General features: G+C 38.6%; 1 long non-coding RNA gene across 1 annotated transcript; it reads right to left on the reverse strand.

Annotated features, from left to right (window-relative positions):
• Positions 1 to 18,732: 18,732 nt before the first annotated feature.
• On the reverse strand, positions 18,733 to 22,029 carry LOC125727025 (uncharacterized). The gene is made up of 3 exons (XR_007388515.1): positions 21,324 to 22,029; positions 19,873 to 20,611; positions 18,733 to 19,249 (listed from the first exon to the last, which is right to left on the reverse strand). It is a non-coding gene; the product is annotated as an uncharacterized LOC125727025 (long non-coding RNA).
• Positions 22,030 to 24,056: the final 2,027 nt, after the last annotated feature.

The raw sequence follows: 24,056 nt of genomic DNA on the forward strand, positions 1-24,056 counted from the left end.
GAAATCTGGAGGTTCATAGTTATTTGAGATTGAAGGGGAAAGGGGGGATTGGTGCTGTCGTCCTGCCACTCTCGCCGATCACTTAAGCTGTGGATGGGAGGTGGCTTGACGCCAAAACCTCTGTAAACCCTCATGCCTGTGCTTCCTTCCAGGTCTCTCTTTTAGGCAGGCTGTCATAGTTGCTTTAGTCCTGCCGGTTAGGTGTAGGGCAATAACTCTTCTCCATTTTCTCTTTTTCGAGCTGATACCGAGCCGACTACACCATGTGAACCCGCACCTGGACTCCTGGATATAACTACATGAAACCAACTGGGACTTTATAACTATATGAACTCTAATGAATGTCAATGTAAATGCAGTTTCATGCTCCCTGGTCGCCCAGAGGAGGATGGGGTCCTCTTCTGAGTCTAGGTTCCACTCAAGGTTTCTTCCTGCTAGATGGAGTTTCCTTGCCACTGTCGCCTCAGGCTTGCTTGGTGGGGTTCTGGCTGGTTAAATGTAAAGTGCTTTGTGACAATGCATGTTGTTAAAAGCGTTATATAAATAAAATTGAATTGAATTGAAGTGCTTCCTCAGATTCATTTTAAAATGTTCTCCAGCTAATTTCCACTACGGCCACAAGTTCTAGTTGGAACAATTGGCCTTTTTAATTACTTCCCCACACTGACGAGAGTGGAACATGAAAGCATCAACATACGCACCGAGGTCATTCTCATAATCAGCTAACTTTATTTCAGTGGAACCCATAAAATATCTGTACTTTATATTTCTGCTCCCTCCATGGATAGCCTTACATTTATCTACTTTAAATTTCGTCTGCCATGTATCAGCCCAGTTGCTAATTAAATCCTATTGTAGTCTCTCCGCTGATAGATCAGTATCTGCTACATCACTCACCTTGGTATCATCAGCAAATTTAACCATTTTACTGTATGTACTGATGTCAATATCATTGGCGCAAATTAGGAACAATAGTGGTCCTAAAATTGAACCCTATGGTATCCCACAATGAACGCAAGTCCACTGTGACATTATGCCTCTAATAACTACCCACTGCTTCCTGTCTGTAAACCAGTTTTCAATCCAGGCTGATACAGTTTGTAAAAACCCTGTAGCTTTGAGCTTAAGGACTTCTGGAAATCTAATAATTCAATGAATCTACATGGTGCTGAGTTATTTGTGTTCTCTACTGTGAACACCCGTGTAAAATAATCATTAAATTCATTTACTATATCAATTTCATTTTCAATTATAAAGCCCTTACTATCCTGTAAATTAGTGATTTCAGCTTTTAGACTCTTTTGGAGATAAAACATTGGGAGAAACTTTTAATGTCATTCTTAGCTTCCAATTCAATCTTCCTCTCTACATTCCTCTTATTGAGTCTAATGTTATTTTTTAACTCAACCTGTAGACTCCTGCTTTATTTTGCCCTTCTCCTCCGGACTTTATTCTTAATTTCCTTAGTAAACCACCTTGGTTGTAGTTTCCTAGATTTAGTGTTGCTGGAAACAGGTATGAAGTCCTCTTGCACTTGCAACAATGTCCTTTTAAAAAATTCCCATGCCTCTTCAACCGTTTTGCTATTTAACTTGTTTACAGTTTCTAATTTCAGTCTCATACCATTAAAGTTTGCCTTCCTCACAATATATTTTTTTCTTTTGGATTTTGCTCTTCCGACACGAAAATTAGCCTGAAATTTAACCATGTTATGCTCATTACTGTCCAGTGGTTCTAAAACCTCTAATTTTCCAATCCTAACCTGGTTATTAGAGAAAAGAAGATCTATAATGGCTTCTCCCCTGGTAGGGGTATTAAACTGAGTAAAAAAACAATCCTGTACCACTTCCACCATCTCGAGTTCATTTACAGAAGAGCCAGAGACTGTGTCCCACTGTATCCCTGGTAAATTAAAATCACCCATAACCACCACATCATTTTTATTACTCATAATCCTGATGTCGTCATATAACATTTTGCTTTCCTCTGCAGCTACATTAGGTGTCTATAACAAACACTGACAATTAGGCCATTTGAGTCTTTAGCATCTATTTTAGCATCTGTCATTTCCGTACTGGGCATCTTCCCAGTGGGCTGAGGGCTACGGGGACCTTCAGAATTCATTATGCCCCCCCCCCGCTCCCCATTATGTACTGGGGATCCCAAAGTGGAGGGGTGGGTTTGAGTCCCATCTAGGATGACTCCTTCTCTTTATCATATTGATTGTTGCGATGAACCAAGGCAGTAGAAAGTGTAACAGGAAGCTTCATCACCATACCAGGTCTGAGGCTTAGAACGGCCATGTCCTCTGCTGGGTCTCACTTTGTCTATGGCCAACAGCTTTTAGCTGCTTGTCATGCATACATTAGGCATCGCTTGAGGAAGGCTCATGCTGCACCTCACGGGGGCTTTATAACCTAGGGTCTCTGAAAAGAAGCACTAAGTACCATTATGTGTGTCCAGAGCCCCTTTGCTGTTTAAAGTTTGGCGCAGAGGAAGTGAGCTGGGCCCATAACCCAGAGGTCGATGGATTGAAACCATTCTCTGCTATGTTGTCTGTCTTTTCTTATGCCAAGTTTAACTAACTTGTTTAAGTGCTTCACACCAACTTGCTGATCTTTCCTTCATTAAGGCTCTTATCCCCTAGTGTTCAGAGGTTTTCAAAGGGGGGTGTTTTCCCCCCCTTTCCTCAGCTCTTCTTTGAAACTCTGCTTCTAAGGTCAGCATCCCAGACACCTTTTCACTGATGTTGATGACACTGATAGAGATGGTGAAACATGGCACCAAGATAGAAGAATGAGTGAAGTAGAAAGCACTGAGGAAAGACTCAGCTGGTCATTGTTCTACTACCTGCAAGCCGATCATTAGTGCATCTCCAGCCAACCGCCTCTGCTGTTTTACAAAATTCACAGCTAATCAGTTCAAAAATTTGTCAGACTTTTTCATTTTCTGTTGGGATTTAAACCCCTGACCACTAGATGGCAGTGTTGTCTTCTATCTTCAGCCATCTGACTCATCCACTCCAACGTAAACAGAGTCAAAAACCAAAACGGCAGTGCATGCAGAAACAGCGGCCTGGAGCTTTTCAATGCTACGCTGTTGTTGTGTAATATCTAACAATGTGCTAGTGATGGGAATTCCGGCTCTTTTAAGAGATCCGGCTCTTCTGGCTCGGCTCACTTAAAAGAGCCGGCTCTTTCGACTCCCAAGTGGCTCTTCAGATTTTCTTTGGTGCTTAAATGAATTTATTACCAGAAATAATGTAAAATTATTAGTGAAATGAATTACTATGGTTGGAAATCACACACAATCATTTTAGACAATTCCTCATCAATTGTGTTCTGTTTGCAGAAACTGTCTCATAGAGCTCTAGGTTGTAGGTCTAGGTGGTTGTGGTGCTGTACTGGATGACGGTGTAGACATTGACAAACTGCAGTAGACAAACTGTCACTTTCCTTAGTAGCAGGTTCACTTGCTTGTCTTTTTTCTTCCCACTGCACTGATGGATGTACAGTTCTCATGTGCCAATGCAGGTTATTTGTAGAACCTGTTTGATATGAGATTTTAACCTTGCAAGCTCTACACTCTGCCTTTGTATTATCAATGCTATTGAAATGTATCCAAATTTTACTTTGCGTTTCCTACAGTCACTCATTTTGTCGCGCACATCTCCTTCCTTCCTGTTTCTCTCTCAGTGCATGTGATTGCTGTATTTGTCTATGGGTGCGTTCGACTTCACACAGCCATTTGCAGTGCTTGCTTAAAGCAGTGCATTGTGGTCCCAACGCAATGCATCATGGTTAGATTTTTTTGTCCGACTTCAGCCGGCGCTGCAAAATGTTACCATCCGTGACCATGTCACATGGTACAAAAACCTCACGAGAGCAAGACGACTTAAGACTTAAATCCCAAGTCGAACGCACCCTGTAGCACCGCCCCTCCCCCTCCTGCTCAGTGCAGACACACATCGTGTAGTTGACCAATCCGTGCGGGTGGAAAAAATAGAGAAAGAAAAAAAGCGGCTCTGACTCCGGCTCACAGGCAGGAGCCGGCTCCGATCGTTCACTTCGAAGAACTGGCTCCGAGAGCCGTTTTGTTCGCAACCGACTCATCACTACAATGTGCTACTGGTTTCTTTGCTTCCAGCACCAGAATTTTTTCTTTATTTTTATTCTTTTTTATTTTTGGTGTATGTATCTTTAGCCTTTAAATGTATTTTTTCTGTTTTTATGCTCTATAAGTGTTAGTCTATAGTTTTATGCTTACTATGGCGTCTACAGGCTTGCTCCAAATGACATCTCATTGTATTTTCAGTGACAATAAAAGCATCTCACTTTATCCAAGGTTGGAGGTAGGGTAAGGGCGCACCGATAAAGTTTAGCTTTAGCAAACCTAGCAAAGAGTGCTTCGTTACAGGATGCAAGACGGCCAGGCCCACGGGCAGCCTGGCCCACTCATTTCTGATTGGTCAAAAATTACACTGTCTCTCAGATCTGATTCGTTGACTATTTGCTCTATGTATTTCTCCATGAAAATTAGCAACACTTGAGTCGCTCGGGCTGGCCGTGGCAGGGACCATGACCTGGCCGTATTGCAATCTGCAATGAGGCATCGTTGAACTCTGACGCATCTGGCGCGAGACTCAGGCTGTCAGATCATATGCAGGGGACACATAACTGGTATGAGAAATGTCTTGTAGCAGCGCAAATGAGTATTTATGTTATGTGCATTCGCGCTGTTATGACAAAGAATCACTGTGCATTCTAGCCTTCATGTCCAGAACGAAGTACAAATTATCCACATAAATGTTAACATGCACGGTAATTTTTTTGTCGTTACGTGAATGCACATAAAACAAATACGCATTTGCGCTGCTAACAAGGAATTGCCGCGCGTGTACGGGGAATGCGCCATGCGCCCCTGACTGTATGTATAGTAGGCCTATATTGTACAATGAATTATATATTTAAGTCGGGCAATACAGGTAGCGACTCCAATGACAGGACTGGGGAAACATACTTTGATGTGGAGTTAAATACATAGGACTAATGAAAACAAGTGGAAACTGCTAATAACATCGGGATTTCACACGAGGTTAACGAGGGAGCGTGGCACACCGGAGGAGCGGACAAGCGGGGCATGATAATTGTAAGATAGTCCAACAATTCAAGGTGGTCTGTCACTCAGTACTGGAAGGCGGAACACAGTTCTGCATGCAAAGGTCGGCGTCAGTGGACCTGCAGCAGCATACCTGTAAGTTTACATAACTGCAAGCTGCCTGTAAACCCTGCTGACTTGTTTGTACAAGAGTCTATGACAGGTTACTGGTGATTTAATATGACATTACTAGGAATACAATGCATTGTATATGAAATAAAGTTACGTCAAAAAAGCAGACATACTGGAGCAAAACTAAATATACTAAAAATGTTTGTTTATGAAGGGTGTTTGAAAAATGTCATTTGATATTATTCACCAAATTTGATGTCGTTAGTGTAATTTATGTTGAACTTTAATTGTAAATTGTGACAAAACCAGACATGTGGTGGCAAATTGGAAGCCATATTCTGAAACTACAGAAAAAACTGTAGAACATGCACTTGTTTTTTGTTAAATCACCTAACAAAACATTTTAAAATGTCGCCCAGTGTATTATATGTCTATATTATATCTTTATTTAGGCCATATGTGCTCTTGATGTGTTATTTCTCAGTGAGCTGGAGGGATTTGACAAATACATCCTTTTAGAAATGTGTGAGGAAGTAAGTTCTTTTCTTTTTGAAAAGTAGTGTATCTGTAAGGTTTGTGGCACAACAGAGAAATTAAATATTTTATTTGACTCCTTAAGGTCAAGACTCTGGTCTCCAGCTCACAGCTCTCTGTTACATTTCCATGGCCATTTTGTCCGATAGTATTATTGGATTTTTCTGTGCTATATTTGTATGTGTAGTTATTGTCTGCTGTATAAATCATTATAAATAAGTTTCTTTTCCTTGTGATGTCTCTGCTTAATAGTATTAAATAGGAGTAAAAGAAACCGCAGTTTTCTCAGTAATGTATTTCATGATATTTTCCCAACAAAACCCATGTTTGCATTCAAGTTTCTGTCACAGTTTGTACATAATATTTGCAACAACCATTATAAAAATTTTGCTGAATTTGTACTACAAGCCTCTCCAGTCCCAAATCCAAATTCATATATGATATCTTTGTATATGTGTGTATCAACATTCCTACAAAACCATGAGTTACATAATATATCCAAATGTAGGGAATTTCAGTGTGAGTCCTGACGTCCTATGCGTACTGCTGTACTTGCCCTACACAAGGTGAGTTTATATTAGTCACAGAAACATCTTAGCCAGTCATTACTGTGTAGTCGTCACATGTTGAACCCCTTGTTTTTGGTCTGTGAGGGTATAAAATGTCTCTCCTTTGTTACCTACAGTGAGGCTGACATTTGGTTAACTGAAATATACATTAATATAAATTTAAAAGGAAGACATTTTTATCCAAATCCACATTAATATGATGGGGGGAAAAATGTTCTAGTCATATAGGTGTAATGAACTTGTAATGAATGTTGCAAGGCTGTACTTCAGCTTCCCACATACAAGTGCGTAACTGATTATACATTATAAGAGGTATGAATAAAAAGACGTACATGAAGACTGTAATCTCAAGTGATCAACAGTAAACCTTCCTTAATGATATAACGGCATTTAACACCTCTGTAAGATAAAGACAAAGTTTCAGACAAGGCTGGAGAAAGTCAGGCAAAATCTTTCACTTTTACCTTTTTATTTAGATCATTCATCCTAAAGCTCTTGACTTGATAGGTTATTCAGATTATTTTCTACAGATTAGTATGAAGTCTCTCCTGTATTTAATTTGGTACATCAGAGTGAAGAAGGATAAACCCTCGTGTTTAATGTATAGAAGTGGCAATGGTTTGTTAGATTGCATATGTGATGTATGTGTAACTGAAGGCAAGCAGAAGTGCAGCTTTCTGATTGGTGCATGCATGTATATCTCTGATTGGTGGATTACACTTCTAATCAAACATAAGTCTTAAAAAGCGTCATTGACACAGCTGTGTAATTGATAAGGTAGGGTTACTGGGTTACTGACACAGGGGCGATTTCTGCCGAGTGTGTGTTAGGCTTTGCTAACTCTAACATGACAAGCGGAACATTCTGTCCTTCTCTTTTTCACTGTTTTCACTCTTCCAATTAACACTCTTTCCCTCTCTCACTCTGTCGCAGTGACTGCTGGGGGTGGATGGGGCGTGTGAGAGTGTGCGGTAGCCACTTGTGGCTAGTGCGAAAGCTCTGTGTGAATTTCACAGCAAATTTGCCAGTGTTAAATTAACACTGCATACTGTTTTTATAATTCTCACCTAATCAGCGTTACATTTAACACTTTGTAGAGTGCAATGCGTGTTGTTGTATAGTGTTAAATTTTATTAGCTCTTATAGTGTTCATTTGACACTATAGAGTGTTAGATCACTGAAACTCCACCTCTTCCCAGAATTCAAGCCCATATAAGTGACACACAGGTGCATAATGGGTGGCTTATGTCTGGGGCAGCTAAGTACTGTGTTTGATTAACCCACCGTCATGAAAAAGAGCAAAAAAGCAATAAGGTCTCTTGGTATGTAAACTTTAAATAATGTTAACTTTGATTTTTCTGAAGATCAGCACACTGTGTTTTGGTAAGCTGAATACATGCTTCTTCTTGATTCTTGCCTTACATGTGCTATGAAGTTGGGATTGGGTTAGAGAATGAATGTTTTAAAAATGTAATTATTAATTTCCTTTTTAAGCATGTATTAAACAATTTCCTTGCACTGGTATAAGAGTAAACTAATTAAGCTTTCTTGCAATCATCTGCAGTATGCAAGTGAATAAAATGTATGGTACCGTTCTTGGGGAAAACCAGGGAGAATCCACTGTGAAACAGCACTCTGCAAATTCTCTAAATGTGTTCCTAATGATAAGGCCAAGACTGGTAATCAAATTAGTCTCTCAGCAGGAGTGTTAGTGTAAAAGTAATGCCTATTAAAACAGATTATAAAGCTTGTTAGAATGCATGACATAATTATTAGCAGGGCTCAGAGAAGGTGAGGGCTCCCCTAGTGGCTACAGGAGTGCATTTTCCCTAAAGCAGATATAATGGGTGGTGGCCTTGTTGCTTTTAGACCACAACTTTGGATAGAAGAACAAATCAAATTATTTTGCTCATTTAATATTCAGATTGTTTATTGGGCTTAAATTTTAGAACACACCATGTTTTAGGATGGTATGTCATGGATATTAGTCTCTACCACATTTTAATGTTACAAATCTAGACCTTTTCCTATGCTTGAATTGATGTGTGCCAGGTGGTCTGAATAGTATAGTACTTATGATAGGTGTGTGATCCCAGAGGAATTTATGTGGATTCTGTTCAATGTGGCAAGTACATACAATACTGACATTTTTCCTGGGAGATGGTTTTACTCAGATTTATCATCCATTAGTATTTGCCTTATCATGGTATTTCTATCTAGCTCAAGAAAACTTCTTCAGAGAGCATCAATCGCTCACTAACCTACCAAAGCAGACCCCAGGAAAAATAATTCTAATAACTGCCCTACAAGCTTTACTAATATTTCTTATACTTGCTTTATTGAACACCATCATGGTGGATAAAAAAAAATACAAATCTGTTGAAAGGCTGTACCATACCATGGTATGCAAATAAACATCCAGCATCATTACAGGGAAGTGGGTGGTACCAGGAGCTGCATAGCAAAGGTGTCGCAACTCTTGTAACATGTTTCCACATATAAAGCCCATCAACCAAGGTCAGAATGGGTGACCAAAATCGGCTTAGATCAACAAATACACCACACCTACAATTGAAAGATACAAGTACAAACTTTTTTCTGACAAAAGACTAACGTAAAAACCATACGCAATAAAAAGCAAGGTGCCGCTTAACAAATTAACACATGGGTCTTTGGTTTTCAAAAACAATCAGCACTGAGCTATAAAGACTTTGATGCACAATAAGAAAAGGCTGAGGGGGCCTTTTTGGTCAGAGTCTTTCTCATGATGGTTGGTAAATAAGGACAGTTCTTATGATCCTCATATGAGTTCTTGTGTGCACATTAAAATGGCGCAGATAGGGGCCACCTATTATGCACCTGTGTGCCACCTATATGGGCTTAGAATCTGGGAAGAGGTGGAGTTGCAGTGATCTAACAGTCTATGGTGTCAACTGAACACTATAACAGCTAATACAATTTAACAATATACAACAACACTGGTTTGGTGAGAATTATATAAACACCATGCAGTGTTAATTTAACACTGGCAAATTTGCTGTATATGTGTGTATTGTCACGATCTAAGCCGGACGGAACGGCGATCGTGCGGGCAGGCAAACAAGAAACAGGCTGGAAGCCACAAATCAGGTCAAACGAGGGGTTTAATGGAAACGAAGGCACGGACATTCACTAACATCAGGTAACATAGGACGCTAACTTACATCAATGACGGACAAGGGGAACAGGTCAGACCAGGACTTAAAACACACAGAGACTAATCAAAGTAACAGACAAAGCTGGAGACGATCAGGGAAGCACACATGGGTAATCAGGGGGCGTGGCACACATGAGGAGCGGACGGGCCGGGCATGACATGTATGATCAGCAGGGTTTAAATATGAGTACAGTCGAATCTATTTCAATACATCTATATTGTACAGCACAATACGTTATACAGCACTATACACTATATACAATATCTATATAGTATCTAAGTAGTATTGCATTTGTAAAATCCAACTAGAAAACCCTTTGTCTCATGCTGTCTTGCCATGCTTCCCTGAAGATAATACTTGTCAAATTGGAACGAGTGTCTTCTGTTCAAGTAATTTAGCTGTATATAGCTTGATGAAAAATGGCAGGACCACAATTCCTGTCAATTAGCATAGCACCGCGCTAACAGACCGTCGCTGCTCTGGGTAAAATTGTTCTGAAACGTGTAGGAATTATTAGCTCAGGTAAATTTTAATATCTCCACCAATATGTTTTAAAATTAATTAACTTTAATTATTATTGAATGCTGATTATTAACCCATTGTTATGCTGAATGGTCGGCTCCTCCACACTCAATTTGCGAATCCCCGTGAGTCTGTTAGTGTGCCACTTAAATGGGATTTACTAATTACCAGTATCGCTTAGTAACCTGGGTTAGAAGGCTTGTCCAGAGAGCTGCATCACCAGGCAATGTAAACATTGCGAAGCTCCCCTGATGGTCGTGGAGAGAGAGTCTCGCGATATTTCAGGCGAATTTGAGGTTTCAGAGCTTAGTAGCCAGATCGCACATAGGCAGGGACTATTGTGAGCATTCAATGAACGGAGGCAGAAGTTGTGTAAAAGACATGCATTTATTCCTAGCTAACACTACAACTAACATAAGACAGACATTACACTTAACACAAACAACAAACACGAAATAACGGAATAGAAACAAACAGTGTAATTATGGAAATGCAATGACCAGATTTAAATGAGTAACCTTAAAAGGGAAATACTGTTCTGCAAAGCAAGCACAGTTTGTGTGAACACGACCCTAACGTCATATAGCAGGTTAAAAACAGCTTAGGTTGTTAGAATAAAAGGAAGTTGGTTTACTTGTTTGCAGAGTGGGGGGGGGTCTTGGCAGTTGGTTGCAGAGACTGATGAGCTGACGGGTGATGGCACTCAGGGAGCCGCGGCGTTTGCAGCAGTTGTTGGAGTGGAGCCCCTTTGATCTCTGCAGATTTGCATTATTGTTTGATACATTCAATTAATGACAAGTAAATTACATTGTTTCAACCACTATGTGTAAATCAACAACACAATTATAAACTTAATTGTTAATTACTGATTAGGTAATGCATTTTGCATAACATCTATATTTCATTATTGATCACTGATTAGCATAATCAAGAATTTTCTATCACACTCCCCCCTTTGATACAATATGTCAAATTTTGTATCACACCATCGTTTCACTGTCAGTATCTTCCTCAGGGAGGAACAATTCTTTAAAACCTATGTAGTCGCCGCCATCAGTGGAGATTGTTGTCTCCTCTGAGCACTGCACACAGTCAGCCCTGGCAGGGAGTGCCGGTGGAGCGGCACCAATAGTATCAGTCCATTTTCCTTTGTCTTCCTCATTTCTCCAGCGGTGGTGCAGTGCGTCGACAGTGAGACAGATGAGCCCATGCAGTCACTCCTTCAACTTTCACAGCGTGTGGGGTGGCCAGCAGGACTTGGAATGGTCCTCTCCAGCGGGGTTGGTTCCAGTGGTTGCGTCTCAGGTCCTTGATCAGCACCCACTCCCCGGGTCGGACGAGCAATGTGTTCGGTCCCGCTGCTGGCTCAGTAGCGGCTTTGACCTGCTGATGGAGCTCCTTCAGAGTCTCCTGTAAGCTAGACAGATAGGTTAACAGATCGCCATCTACAGTTTCTAAGTTCACCCGTCCCCCTGGATACGGGAATGGCATTGGTCGTCCTGTCAATATTTCATGTGGTGCCAATCCTGTCTGCTGGTGTGGGCGGCCTCTCATTGCCCCCAACACAATCGGCAGGGCTGTCACCCAATCTAGTCCCGTGTCACTACACAGTTTTGCCAATTTTAATTTCAGAGTCTGGTTTGCTCTTTCAACAATCCCTCCACTCTGCGGGTGATAAGCGCAGTAGTGTCGAAGGTCGGTTTGGAACCACTCAGAGAGCTTGTGGACCACCTGATTAGAGAAATGTGTACCATTGTCAGTGGTAATACGGGCTGGAACACCCCATCGTGGGGTTATCTCTTTTAACAGATTTTTCGCAACTATCTGGGCCGTTGCTTGCTTGGCCGGGAAGGCTTCCACCCATCTGGAAAAGAGATCAACAACCACCAGACAATAACGATAACCTCTACAGGGTGTTAGTTCTATGAAATCCATCTGCAAATGTTGGAAAGGACCCTCAGCTGGAGGAGTTGTGGCAGTTGGTGGCTTCAATGCACGACCCATGTTGTGAGTCATACATGTGGAACACCTGGAAATGAAAGTTTGAGCATAAGCCGTGAATGAAGGGGCGGCCCAGTGTCTCTGGACCAACTGAACCATTGAATCGCGTGAGGCATGGTCCAATCCATGGGCCACCTTTGCCAGTCCTGGAAAGGCAGACTTTGGGAGGAAAGGAAGGTTAGTTGTTTGTTCCCTCCAGTCCCCATCACTCCCCAACACTCCAGCTTTCCGTTTCCAGTGTCCTTTTTCCTCCGGCGTTGCCCCTGTCTGCAGGAGAGAAAGGTCAGCAGGATTAGTAGTAATGCACATCATCAACTTAAGTTCATATGCTAACTTTTTCTATTCCATCCTATCTTACCCATTCTAATCCTACAACATCCTATTCTATCTTACAATTGGCATTCCTATCCTACCTTATCCTACTCTATTATATCTTAGCCGTTCCTATCCTATCTTATCCTATCCTACACATTCTTATCCTACATAATCCTATTCTATCTTACCTTAGCCATTCCTATCCTATCTTGGACTATTCTATCATACCTTAGCCATTTTTATCCTACCTTATCTTATTCTATCTTATATTAGCCGTTCCTATACTACCTTATCCTATCATATCTTTGCCATTTTCATCCTACCAAATCCTATTCTATCTTAGCATACCCGTTGCTATCCTACCAAATGCTATCTTAGCCGTTCCTATCTTATACGATTCTATCATACCTCAGCTGTTCCTATCGTACCTTATCCTATTCTATCTTATATTACTCTTTCCTAACCAGCTTATTCTATCATATCTTAGCCGTTCCTATGCTACCTTATCCTATTCTATCTTACCTTTATCCATTCCTATCCTACCTTATCCTATCCTATAATGTCTTAGCCGTTCATATGCTACCACATCCTATTCTATCATACCTTAGCCATTCCTATCCTACCTTATCATATTCTGTCTTATATTAGCCGTTCCAAACCAGCTTATTCCCTCATATCTTAACCGTTCCTATACTACCTTATCCTATTTTATCAAATCTTAGCCATTCTTATCCTACCACATCCTACTCTCTTACCTTACCCGTTACTATCCTACCTAATGCTATCTTAGCTGTTCCTATCTTATCCGATTATATCATACCTTAGCCGTTCCTAACCTATCTTATCCTATCTTACACATTCTTATCCTACCACATCCTATTCTATCTTGCCCTAGTCATTCCAATCCTACCTTATACTATTCTATCTCATATTACTCTTTCCTAACCAGCTTATTTTATCATATCTTAGCCGTTCCTATGCTACCTTATCCTATTCTATCTTACCTTTAGCCATTGCTATCGTACCTTATTCTATTCTATCATATCTTAGCCGTTAATATACTACCTTATTCTATTCCATCCTATCTTACCCATTCTAATCCAACCACATGCTATTCTATCTTACAATTGGCATTCCTATCCTACCTTATCCTATTCTATCATATCTTAGCCGTTCCTATCCTACCTTATTCTATCTTACACATTCTTATCCGACCACATCCGATTCCATCTTACCTTAACCATTCCTATCCTACCTTACCCTATTCTATCATATCTTACCCGTTCCTTTCCTACCTCATCCTATTCCATCCTATCTTACCCATTCTAATCCTACCACATCCTATTCTATCTTAAAATTGGCATTCCTATCATACCTTATCCTATTCTATTATATCTTAGCCGTTCCTATCCTATCTTATCCTATCCTACACATTCTTATCCTACAACATCCAATCCTATCTTACCTTAACCATTCCTATCCTACCTTATCCTATTATATCTTACCTTAGCCATTCCTATCCTATCTTGGCCTATTCTATCATACCTTAGCCATTTTTATCCTACCTTATCTTATTCTATCTCATATTAGCCGTTCCTATACTACCTTATCCTATCATGTCTTTGCCATTTTCATCCTAGCAAACCCTATTCTATCTTAGCTTACCCGTTGCTATCGTACCTAATGCTATCTTAGCCGTTCCTATCTAATCCGATTATATCATACCTTAGCCGTTCCTAACCTACCTTATCCTATCTTATACATTCTTATCCTACCACATCCTATTCTATCTTGCCCTAGTCATTCCAATCCTACCTTATACTATTCTATCTCAAATAACTCTTTCCTAACCAGCATATTCTATCATATCTTATCCGTTCCTATGCTACCTTATCCTATTCTATCATATCTTACCCGTTCCTTTCCTACCTAATCCTATTCCATCCTATCTTACCCATTCTAATCCTACCACATCCTATTCTATCTTACAATTGGCATTCCTATCATACCTTATCCTATTCTATTATATCTTAGCCGTTCCTATCCTATCTTATCCTATCTTACACATTCTTATCCTACCACATCCTATTCTATCTTGCCCTAGTCATTCCAATCCTACCTAATACTATTCTATATTAAATTACTCTTTACTAACCAGCATATTCTATCATATCTTAGCCGTTCCTATGCTACCTTATCCTATTCTATCATATCTTACCCGTTCCTTTCCTACCTAATCCTATTCCATCCTATCTTACCCATTCTAATCCTACCACATCCTATTCTATCTTACAATTGGCATTCCTATCATACCTTATCCTATTCTATTATATCTTAGCCGTTCCAATCCTATCTTATCCTATCCTACACATTCTTATCCTACCACATCATATCCTATCTTACCTTAACCATTCCTATCCTACCTTATCCTATTCTATCTTACCTTCGCCATTCCTATCCTATCTTGGCCTATTCTATCATACCTTATCCTATTCTATTATATCTTAGCCGTTCCTATCCTATCTTATCCTATCCTACACATTCTTATCCTACAACATCCTATCCTATCTTACCTTAACCATTCCTATCCTACCTTATCCTATTCAATCTTACCTTAGCCATTCCTATCCTATCTTGGCCTATTCTATCATACCTTAGCCATTTTTATCCTACCTTATCTTATTCTATCTTAGCTTAACCGTTGCTATCCTACCTAATTCTATCTTAGCCATTCCTATCTTATACGATTCTATCATACCTCAGCTGTTCCTATCGTACCTTGTCCTATTCTATCTTATATTACTCTTTCCTAACCAGCTTATTCTATCATATCTTAGCCGTTCCTATGCTACCTTATCCTGTTCTATCTTACCTTAGCCATCCCTATGCTACCTTCTCCTATTCTATCTTACCTTTATCCATTCCTATCCTACCTTATCCTATCCAATAATATCTTAGCCGTTCATATGCTACCACATCCTATGCTATCATACCATAGCCATTCCTATCCTACCTTTTCATATTCTACCTTTTCATATTCACATCCTACTCTATCTTACCTTACCCGTTGCTATCCTACCAAATGCTATCTTAGCCGTTCCTATCTTATACGATTATATCATACCTTAGCCGTTCCTAACCTACCTTATCCTATCTTACACATTCTTATCCTACCACATCGTATTCTATCTTGCCCTAGTCATTCCAAACCTACCTTATACTATTCTATCTTAAATTTCTCTTTACTAACCAGCATATTCTATCATATCTTAGCCGTTCCTATGCTACCTTATCCTATTCTATATTACCTTTAGCCATTACTATCCTACCTTATTCTATTCTATCATATCTTAGCCGTTCATATGCTACCTTATTCTATTCCATCCTATCTTACCCATTCTAATCCTACCACATGCTATTCTATCTTACAATTGGCATTCCAATCCTACCTTATACTATTCTATCTTAAATTACTCTTTACTAACCAGCATATTCTATCATATCTTAGCCGTTCCTATCCTATCTTATCCTATCCTACACATTCTTATCCTACCACATCATATCCTATCTTACCTTAACCATTCCTATGCTACCTTATCCTATTCTATCTTACCTTAGCCATTCCTATCCTATCTTGGCCTATTCTATCATACCTTAGCCATTTTCATCCTACCACATCCTATTCTATCTTAGCTTACCCGTTGCTATCCCACCTAATTCTATCTTAGCCGTTCCTATCTTATACGATTCTATAATACCTCAGCTGTTCCTATCCTACCTTATACTATTCTATCTTAAATTACTCTTTACTAACCAGCATATTCTATCATATCTTAGCCGTTCCTATGCTACCTTATCCTATTCTATATTACCTTCAGCCATTGCTATCCTACCTTATTCTATTCTATCATATCTTAGCCGTTCATATGCTACCTTATTCTATTCCATCCTATCTTACCCATTCTAATCCTACCACATGCTATTCTATCTTACAATTGGCATTCCTATCCTACCTTATCCTATTCTTTTATATCTTAGCCGTTCCTACCCTACCTTATACTATCTTACACATTCTTATCCTACCACATCCTATCCTATCTTACCTTAACCATTCCTATCCTACCTTACCCTTTTCTATCATATCTTACCCGTTCCTTTCCTACCTTATCCTATTCCATCCTATCTTACATATTCTAATCCTACCATATCCTATTCTATCTTACAATTGGCATTCCTATCCTACCTTATCCTATTCTATTATATCTAAGCCGTTCCTATCCTACCTTATCCTATCTTACACATTCTTATCCTACCACATCCTATTCTATCTTACCTTAACCATTCCTATCCTACCTTATCCTATTCTATTATATCTTAGCCGTTCCAATCCTATCTTATCCTATCCTACACATTCTTATCCTACCACATCATATCCTATCTTACCTTAACCATTCCTATCCTACCTTATCCTATTCTATCTTACCTTCGCCATTCCTATCCTATCTTGGCCTATTCTATCATACCTTATCCTATTCTATTATATCTTAGCCGTTCCTATCCTATCTTATCCTATCCTACACATTCTTATCCTACAACATCCTATCCTATCTTACCTTAACCATTCCTATCCTACCTTATCCTATTCAATCTTACCTTAGCCATTCCTATCCTATCTTGGCCTATTCTATCATACCTTAGCCATTTTTATCCTACCTTATCTTATTCTATCTTAGCTTAACCGTTGCTATCCTACCTAATTTTATCTTAGCCATTCCTATCTTATACGATTCTATCATACCTCAGCTGTTCCTATCGTACCTTGTCCTATTCTATCTTATATTACTCTTTCCTAACCAGCTTATTCTATCATATCTTAGCCGTTCCTATGCTACCTTATCCTGTTCTATCTTACCTTAGCCATCCCTATGCTACCTTCTCCTATTCTATCTTACCTTTATCCATTCCTATCCTACCTTATCCTATCCAATAATATCTTAGCCGTTCATATGCTACCACATCCTATGCTATCATACCATAGCCATTCCTATCCTACCTTTTCATATTCTACCTTTTCATATTCACATCCTACTCTATCTTACCTTACCCGTTGCTATCCTACCAAATGCTATCTTAGCCGTTCCTATCTTATACGATTATATCATACCTTAGCCGTTCCTAACCTACCTTATCCTATCTTACACATTCTTATCCTACCACATCGTATTCTATCTTGCCCTAGTCATTCCAATCCTACCTTATACTATTCTATCTTAAATTACTCTTTACTAACCAGCATATTCTATCATATCTTAGCCGTTCCTATGCTACCTTATCCTATTCTATATTACCTTTAGCCATTACTATCCTACCTTATTCTATTCTATCATATCTTAGCCGTTCATATGCTACCTTATTCTATTCCATCCTATCTTACCCATTCTAATCCTACCACATGCTATTCTATCTTACAATTGGCATTCCAATCCTACCTTATACTATTCTATCTTAAATTACTCTTTACTAACCAGCATATTCTATCATATCTTAGCCGTTCCTATGCTACCTTATCCTATTCTATCTTACCTTTAGCCATTGCTATCCTACCTTATTCTATTCTATCTTGCAATTGGCATTCCTATCCTACCTTATCCTATTCTATCATATCTTAGCCGTTCCTATCCTACCTTATCCTATCTTACACATTCTTATCCTACCACATCCTATTCTATCTTACCTTAACCATTCCTATCCTACCTTACCCTTTTCTATCATATCTTACCCGTTCCTTTCCTACCTTATTCTATTCCATCCTATCTTACCCATTCTAATCCTAACACATGCTATTCTATCTTACAATTGGCATTCCTATCCTACCTTATCCTATTCTTTTATATCTTAGCCGTTCCTATCCTATCTTATCCTATCCTACACATTCTTATCCTACCACATCCTATTATATCTTGCCCTAGTCATTCCAATCCTACCTTATGCTATTCTGTCTCATATTACTCTTTCCTAACCAGCTTATTTTATCATATCTTAGCCGTTCCTATGCTACCTTATCCTATTCTATCTTACCTTTAGCCATTGCTATCGTACCTTATTCTATTCTATCATATCTTAGCCGTTCATATGCTACCTTATTCTATTCCATCCTATCTTACCCATTCTAATCCAACCACATGCTATTCTATCTTACAAATGGCATTCCTATCCTACCTTATCCTATTCTTTTATATCTTAGCCGTTCCTATCCTATCTTATCCTATCCTACACATTCTTATCCTACTACATCCTATCCTATCTTAACCATTCCTATCCTACCTTAACCTATTCTATCATATCTTACCCGTTCCTTTCCTACCTTATCCTATTCCATCCTATCTTACCCATTCTAATCCTACCACATCCTATTCTATCTTACATTTGGCATTCCTATCCTATCTTATCCTATTCTATTATATCTTAGCCGTTCCTATCCTATCTTATCCTATCCTACACATTCTTATCCTACAACATCCTATCCTATCTTACCTTAACCATTCCTATCCTACCTTATCCTATTCTATCTTACCTTAGCCATTCCTATCCTATCTTGGCCTATTCTATCATACCTTAGCCATTTTTATCCTATCTTATCTTATTCTATCTCATATTAGCCGTTCCTATACTACCTTATCCTATCATGCCTTTGCCATTTTCATCGAACCATATCCTATTCAATCTTAGCTTACCCGTTGCTATCGTACCTAATGCTCTTAGCCGTTCCTATTTAATCCGATTATATCATACCTTAGCCGTTCCTAACCTACCTTATCCTATCTTACACATTCTTATCCTACCACATCCTATTCTATCTTGCCCTAGTCATTCCAATCCTACCTTATACTATTCTATCTCAAATTACTCTTTCCTAACCAGCATATTCTATCATATCTTATCCGTTCCTATGCTACCTTATCCTATTCTATCATATCTTACCCGTTCCTTTCCTACCTCATCCTATTCCATCCTATCTTACCCATTCTAATCCTACCACATCCTATTCTATCTTACAATTGGCATTCCTATCATACCTTATCCTATTCTATTATATCTTAGCCGTTCCTATCCTATCTTGCACATTCTTATCCTACCACATCCTATTCTATCTTGCCCTAGTCATTCCAATCCTACCTAATACTATTCTATATTAAATTACTCTTTACTAACCAGCATATTCTATCATATCTTAGCCGTTCCTATCCTATCTTATCCTATCCTACACATTCTTATCCTACCACATCATATCCTATCTTAACTTAACCATTCCTATGCTACCTTATCCTATTCTATCTTACCTTAGCCATTCCTATCCTATCTTGGCCTATTCTATCATACCTTAGCCATTTTCATCCTACCACATCCTATTCTATCTTAGCTTACCCGTTGCTATCCTACCTAATTCTATCTTAGCCGTTCCTATCTTATACGATTCTATAATACCTCAGCTGTTCCTATCCTACCTTATACTATTCTATCTTAAATTACTCTTTACTAACCAGCATATTCTATCATATCTTAGCCGTTCCTATGCTACCTTATCCTATTCTATATTACCTTCAGCCATTGCTATCCTACCTTATTCTATTCTATCATATCTTAGCCGTTCATATGCTACCTTATTCTATTCCATCCTATCTTACCCATTCTAATCCTACCACATGCTATTCTATCTTACAATTGGCATTCCTATTCTACCTTATCCTATTCTTTTATATCTTAGCCGTTCCTATCCTACCTTATCCTATCTTACACATTCTTATCCTACCACATCCTATCCTATCTTACCTTAACCATTCCTATCCTACCTTATCCTATTCTATCTTACCTTAGCCATTCCTATCCTATCTTGGCCTATTCTATCATAACTTAGCCATTTTTATCCTATCTTATCTTATTCTATCTCATATTAGCCGTTCCTATACTACCTTATCCTATCATATCTTTGCCATTTTCATCCTACCACATCCTATTCTATCTTCGCGTACCCATTGCTATCCTACCTAATAATATCTTAGCCATGCCTGTCTTATACGTTTCTATCATACCTCAGCTGTTCCTATCATACCTCATCCTATTCTATCTTATATTACTCTTTCCTAACCAGCTTATTCTATCATATCTTAGCCGTTCCTATGCTACCTTATCCTATTCTATCTTACCTTAGCCATTCCTATGCTACCTTCTCCTATTCTATCTTACCTTTATCCATTCCTATCCTACCTTATCCTATCCTATAATATCTTAGCCGTTCATATGCTACCACATCCTATTCTATCATACCTTAGCCATTCCTATCCTACCTTATCTTATTCTGTCTTATATTAGCCGTTCCAAACCAGCTTATTCCCTCATATCTTAACCGTTCCTATACTACCTTATCCTATTTTATCATATCTTAGCCATTCTTATCCTACCACATCCTACTCTCTTACCTTACCCGTTGCTATCCTACCAAATGCTATCTTAGCCGTTCCTATCTCATCCGATTATGTCATACCTTAGCCGTTCCTAACCTACTTTATCCTATCTTACACATTCTTATCCTACCACATCCTATTATATCTTGCCCAAGTCATTCCAATCCTACCTTATACTATTCTAGCTCATATTATTCTTTGCTAACCAGTTATTCTATCATATCTTAGCCATTCCTATGCTACCTTATCCAATTCTATCTTACCTTTAGCCATTGCTATCCTACCTTATTCTATTCTATCATATCTTAGCCGTTCATATGCTACCTTATTCTAATCCATCCGATCTTACCCATTCTAATCCTACCACATGCAATTCTATCTTACAATTGGCATTCCTATTCTACCTTATCCTATTCTTTTATATCTTAGCCGTTCCTATCCTATCTTATCCTATCCTACACATTCTTATCCTACCTCATCCTATCCTATCTTACCTTAACCATTCCTATCCTACCTTAGCATATTCTACCATATCTTACACGTTCCTTTCCTACCTCATCCTATTCCATCCTATCTTACCCATTCTAATCCTACCACATCCTATCCTACCTTATCCTATTCTATTATATCTTAGCCGTTCCTATCCTATCTTATCCTATACTACACATTCTTATCCTACCACATCCTATTCTATCTTGCCCTAATCATTCCAATCCTACCTTATACTATTCTATCTCATATTACTCTTTCCTAACCAGCTTATTTTATCATATCTTAGCCGTTCCTATGCTACCTTATCCTATTCTATATTACCTTTAGCCATTACTATCCTACCTTATTCTATTCTATCATATCTTAGCCATTCATATGTTACCTTATTCTATTCCATCCTATCTTACCCATTCTAATCCTACCACATGCTATTCTATCTTACCTTAACCATTCCTATCCTACCTTATCCTATTCTATCTTACCTTCGCCATTCCTATCCTATCTTGGCCTATTCTATCATACCTTAGCCATTTTTATCCTACCTTATCTTATTCTATCTCATATTAGCCGTTCCTATACCACCTTATCCTATCATATCTTTGCCATTTTCATCATACCATATCCTATTCTTTCTTAGCTTACCCGTTGCTATCCTACCTAATGCTATCTTAGCCGTTCCTATCTTATACGATTCTATCATACCTCAGCTGTTCCAATCCTAAGTTATATTATTTTATCTCATATTAGTCTTTCCTAACCAGCTTATTCTATAATATCTTAGCCGTTCCTATGCTACCTTATCCTGTTCTATCTTACCTTAGACATCCCTATGCTACCTTCTCCTATTCTATCTTACCTTTATCCATTCCTATCCTACCTTATCCTATCCTGTAATATCTTAGCCGTTCATATGCTACCACATCCTATTCTATCATACCTTAGCCATTCCTATCCTACCTTATCTTACTCTGTCTTATATTAGCCGTTCCAAACCAGCTTATTCCCTCATATCTTAGCCGTTCCTATACTACCTTATCCTATTTTATCATATCTTAGCCAATCTTATCCTACCACATCCTACTCTATCTTACCTTACCCGTTGCTATCGTACCAAATGCTATCTTAGCCGTTCCTATCTTATCCGATTATATCATACCTTAGCCGTTCCTAACCTACCTTATCCTATCTTACACATTCTTATCCTACCACATCCTATTCTATCTTGCGCTAGTCATTACAATCCTACCTTATACTATTCTATCTCATATTACTCTTTCCTAACCAGCTTATTCTATCATATCTTAGCCGTTCCTATGCTACCTTATCCTATATTATCATATCTTAGCCATTCTTAACCTACCACATCCTACTCTATCTTACTTTACCCGTTGCTATCCTAGCAAATGCTATCTTAGCTGTTCCTATCTAATCCGATTATATCATTCCTTAGCCATTCCTAACCTACCTTATCCTATTCTTTTATATCTTAGCCGTTCCTATCCTATCTTATCCTATACTACACATTCTTATCCTACCACATCCTATTCTATCTTGCCCTAGTCATTCCAATCCTACCTTATACTATTCTATCTCATATTACTCTATCCTAACCAGCTTATTCTATCATATATTAGCCGCTCCTATGCTACCTTATCCAATTCTATCTTACCTTTAGCCATTGCTATCCTGCCTTATTCTATTCTATCATATCTTAGCCGTTCATATGCTACCTTATTCTATTCCATCCTATCTTACCCATTCTAATCCTACCACATGCTATTCTATCTTACAATTGGCATTCCTATTCTACCTTATCCTATTCTTTTATATCTTAGCCGTTCCTATCCTATCTTATCCTATACTACACATTCTTATCCTACCACATCCTATCCTATCTTACCTTAACCATTCCTATCCTACCTTATACTATTCTATCTCATATTACTCTATCCTAACCAGCTTATTCTATCATATATTACCCACTCCTATGCTACCTTATCCAATTCTATCTTACCTTTAGCCATTGCTATCCTACCTTATTCTATTCAATCATATCTTAGCCATTCATATGCTACCTTATTCTATTCCATCCTATCTTACCCATTCTAATCCTACCACATGCTATTCTATCTTACAATTGGCATTCCTATTCTACCTTATCCTATTCTTTTATATCTTAGCCGTTCATATCCTATCTTATCCTATACTACACATTCTTATCCTACCACATCCTATTCTATCTTGCCCTAATCATTCCAATCCTACCTTATACTATTCTATCTCATATTACTCTATCCTAACCAGCTTATTCTATCATATATTAGCCACTCCTATGCTACCTTATCCAATTCTATCTTACCTTTAGCCATTGCTATCCTACCTTATTCTATTCAATCATATCTTAGCCATTCATATGCTACCTTATTCTATTCCATCCTATCTTACCCATTCTAATCCTACCACATGCTATTCTATCTTACAATTGGCATTCCTATTCTACCTTATCCTATTCTTTTATATTTTAGCCGTTCCTATCCTATCTTATCCTATCTTACACATTCTTATCCTACCACATCCTATTCTATCTTACGTTAACCATTCCTATCCTATCTTGGCCTATTCTATCATACCTTAGCCATTTTTATCCTACCTTATCTTATTCTATCTTATATTAGCCATTCCAAACTAGCTTATTCTATCATATCTTAGCCGTTCCTATACTACCTTATCCTACC

The sequence above is a fragment of the Brienomyrus brachyistius genome, unplaced genomic scaffold (assembly GCF_023856365.1).
Source record: "Brienomyrus brachyistius isolate T26 unplaced genomic scaffold, BBRACH_0.4 scaffold84, whole genome shotgun sequence".
Classification (NCBI taxonomy): domain Eukaryota; kingdom Metazoa; phylum Chordata; class Actinopteri; order Osteoglossiformes; family Mormyridae; genus Brienomyrus; species Brienomyrus brachyistius.